General features: G+C 43.0%; 1 protein-coding gene across 2 annotated transcripts in view; it reads left to right on the top strand.

The window, feature by feature from the left end:
• The window catches only part of Arhgap39 (Rho GTPase activating protein 39), a 93,752-nt gene that overhangs the window by 62,706 nt on the left and 26,684 nt on the right, over nt 1–4,362 (top strand). The window lies entirely within an intron of this gene.

The raw sequence follows: 4,362 nt of genomic DNA, 5'->3' as shown, positions 1-4,362 counted from the left end.
TCACAGAGATCCGCCTGCCTCTGCCTCCCGAGTGCTGGGATTAAAGGCGTGCGCCACCATCGCCCGGCACTGCAGAGTACTTCTACTGAAAAATATAATAACCTTGGGCTTATATTCTTACATAAGCTTACAATTTCCCAAGTTTTATAAATTGTTCTCCCGAGTCTCTAGTGCACACTTACTCTTGGCGTGGTTATTTGCACACATTTTGGAGTGTTTACTTCAGGTGTGCTTAATTAGTGGTCCATCAGTATTATCTGGGGAGTGTGAAGTTCTTTCTAACAGGCTCACGTGTTGAGGGCTTTGTCCCCGCCTAGTGGTGGTGTTGATGGGTCACTGAGAGTGAAGCGTATATCTGTTCTTAGTCCTTGCACACGTGTCTCCCTCATCCCACTGCCATGAGCTAACAAGTCTCTTCTCCCACAGCCTTTCAGAGGTAATGTTCTGCCTCACCCTAGGCCCAAGCACAATAGAACCAACTTCTCACAGACAGAAATTTCAAGTCATGAGCCAAATGACCCTTCCCTCCTGTTACGACTGATATTTTTGTCACATTGATAGCCAACTTATTGGGCTTATTTGAACATATTCTCTGCTGTAGTTTCCTACATAGACAGTTTGTAGGAGGCAGATCCTTAGTATTTCAGCTTAGCTCTTACTCTTGAAAAATTGATCAGTGTCTGTAACATGTTATGTCATCAGGAGCCAAACAAAGCCATTGAATTACGTGACTGTTATATGTCTTTTGTGGACCTCACCTTCAGAAGAAACTGTCTGTGCCAAAGGCTAATGGTCTCAGGCAAATTTATTATATCTGGACATACTGTTTTGGCTGCTGCAATCAATACAATTTAATTAATTCATCATTAGTGAGCAGTTTTCCTTGCTTGACTAAGAAGTGAGACCCTCAGGCTAGGGAGATGCTTAAGTCGGTAAGTGCCTGCTTCCCTGGTATGAGGACCCAAATTCAGATCCCTAGCACCCACATAAAAACTATGGCATATGCCGGGCAGTGGTGGCGCACGCCTTTAATCCCAGCACTCGGGAGGCAGAGGCAGGCGGATCTCTGTGAGTTCGAGACCAGCCTGGTCTACAGAGCTAGTTCCAGGACAGGCTCCAAAACCACAGAGAAACCCTGTCTCGAAAAACCAAAAAAAAAAAAAAAAAAAAAAAAAAAACTATGGCATGGTGAAAATACATCCGTACCCCTGGTGTGGAAATGAAGATGGCAGAGCTCTTTGATCAGTCATTCTATCTAAGTGATGCACACTGGCTTTGGAGAGAAACACTGTCCCAAACTCTGAGGTGGAAGGCAATCCCGCAAGACACATAATGTCAACCTCTGGTCTTATATATACATGCTCATGAAAAACAGAGATACAGAAACTGAGAATTTTCTTTTTTCTAATGGTTATCTTTTTGTCCAGTAAATGTGCTATAATGAGATATTCCATCTTGAGGCTTCAACTTCCATTTAAAATCACTGGGAGCATTATATAAGTTGAGAATAATGTGACATGTGCCTAGTAATGCTGACATGTATTGTCTTAGCACTGTGACATGTCACTATGTCATAAAGATGGTGTTCACCATCTAACAGTTTACTGTGCTCAAGAACATGACATCTAGGATCTATTTTCCTTTCGTTGTTTTGATGTCATAAGTAGTCTCTGATGTTAAACATAATAAAACATCATGATGACGTGCTAAATGCTGTTGAACGACAGCCGCATCCCCGTGATTCTCTGCCATTGGGCAATACATGAGTTATAAGAACCATGCTGCATCTCTCGTGCCTGCTCAGCTCTGCTGTCCAGTGCAGATGCTCCACACACTATAGAGAATAAGTCATTGTGCTAAGAAATTTGAGTACCATGCAATTTCCACATCATAAAATATTTTCCACCATTTAAAACATACAGCCCCCCTCCAAAAAAAAAAATAGGAAGTAGGCTAGAACTGGCTGCAGTTTCTTGACCTCCTATTTAAACTGCAGCCATTTTAATAGCCAATCCATAGTCCCTAGATGTGGCTGGAGCTCCTGTTTGGCTCAACATAAAGCTGCATTTGTAGGCTATGCCAGACTCCCCTCCTACTCCATTTTACTTACTGCCGAAACCTCCCTCTCTGATGACCCTTTCTTGATGCTCCGCCCCATCTTAACCCCATAGATGCCCGAGGATCTGGTTTGTTATCTTGCAGATTTCTATGGAGTAGGTACTGCTCATGTCCCTGCCCCACTGAGGGCCAACCTGGCATCGGTGATTAATGAAGATAAGAGATATGTCCAACCTTTGCCCAAAGTCTAGAGGACAGGTTGATAATTGACTCCTCGGCACTGGTGGCTGGAAGTAGGATGTAGAAGGAGGCATAAGCCCTAAAGGTCCTAGGTGCCCTTAGTTGTATGAGTGTAATGGTAGAAGCAGCCTTCTGACCCATGGAGTCCTCTGGAATTCTGAGATGCAAGTAGTAGGCAGGTGGAATGTCTTTTCCATGTGTATTCCGGGAGAGAAGAGGGCATGAGCCTGAGGAGGAGGAACTAACTGTGCCATACCCAGCATGCTCTGCTGCAGTGTAGCATGGCAGTGAGCCTGGGGAACCTGCAGGGTAACTAAAGACTGAGTCCCATGCTCTGTAAGGTCTTGTGGCATTTGATGACCAACTGGACATAACACGTTAGATACTCTGCCTGAAACAAATGGACTACTAGAGTTATACTAGATATACTAGGTATACTAGAGTTACGTTTACATATGTCATTATTATTTTCTAGCTTTCTACTCTATATCATAATCCTATTTTTGAAGATATTGACTACTAGCTTTTGTTAATGATTGCCACTTATTCAGTCAGTCTTTTGAAATTCATGTCCATACAGAAGCAAAAATGAAATGCCTTAATGTCATCTGCCATTGATTTCCAGGTACTTTTCTTGCAGCTTTTGAAATATTGTCCAGCATTCTGTCAGCTGTAGTGGCACACATCAGAAGGATAAGCTGTGGAGGCAAAGACAGGAGATCACCGGTTCTGGGACATTTTAGGCATTGCACTCTCAGTGTAAACAAGGTGCTTTCTTAGCTTGTAGACATAGGACTTCTTTCTAGAAATCTTGCTATCTTCCTAATTTTCTATCCTGTTTACTAAATTCTTGTATGTTGCCTTAGACCATTTTCTGCTCCCACAGTAAGATATTTTTAGCAGCGTGATTCATAGAGGAAACTGGCTTATTTTGGTTCATGAAAAAGTGCAGGCGGGAGAGACAAAGGAGCTGACCTACCCTGCAATGCCTTGCCCTCGCAGATCTCTGAAGAGCACTCCACCCCCACAGAAACTCAGCAGCACCCTCATCCCTCTTCAAGACCTTTCCCTTCCTCAGGTTGGAACAAAATTTCAATGTGAGTTGGTGTGAACAAACCATATCATATGTGTCGGTTGATGATCACACTTTCTGGTGAGTTTCAGAATCTGTGCTCTTGAGTGCGACTTTGTTTTGACCAGGGAGCTCTATGCAACCACCTTTAAGTAATGGAGCCCTTGAGTTCTTCTGTACTTTGAACTTTTTCTCTTAGCTATTTCTACATTTTTTTCAGTATTTTTTTTGTGTGTGTATGTGTTTAGGCAAATGGATGTGCCTATTTATATATGTGCTTGTGTCTATTTCTGTCACTCCTCAGTTTATTTTTTGAGACAGCATCTCCTGCTAACTTGGAGCTTGCCATTATGACTGTATTTGCTGATCCCTCAGCTCCAAGGATCCTCCTGTCTCCCCTCCAACTTAAGGTTACAGGTGCATGTCTTCACGCAGGGGTCTGCATTCAGATCCTCATGCTCTTCACCGACCATGCCATCTCCCTAGACCCTGTGTATTATAGCCAAGTACTACTGTTTTGATCCAGCACAGTCCTTATATTTGTTTGCGAAGAGTCTTTCTGGTTTTTGGAGACAGGGTTTCTACTATTCTGGAACTCATCTGTAGGTCAAGCGTCCTTGAACTCACAGAGATTCACCTGCCTCTGCCTCCTGAGTGCTGGAATTAAAGGTGTGCGCGTGCACCACCACCGCCTGGTTTATGAAGAAGGTCTTAATGCTCATCCCAGACTGGCCTTGAACCTCAGCCTCCCAATTATTAAAATTACAAACATGAACCACTAAACCCAGATGAATGTGGGGCTTTGATTAGAATAAATGCTTTTGAGATTGAACCTGTGCCTCGTATATGTGAGCTACCTTTAAGCTTCATTATTAATTTATACCCTAGACGTCTATATTATTTATTTGTTTGTTTCTTGGTTTTTCAAGATAGGGTTTCTCTGTAGTTTTTGAAGCCTGTCCTGGAACTAGCTCTTGTAGACCAGGCTGGCC

The sequence above is a fragment of the Microtus ochrogaster genome, chromosome 15, assembly GCF_000317375.1.
Source record: "Microtus ochrogaster isolate Prairie Vole_2 chromosome 15, MicOch1.0, whole genome shotgun sequence".
Lineage (NCBI taxonomy): Eukaryota > Metazoa > Chordata > Mammalia > Rodentia > Cricetidae > Microtus > Microtus ochrogaster.
Note: the sequence above shows the minus strand (reverse complement) of the source record. Positions and strands in the feature narration are given on the sequence as shown.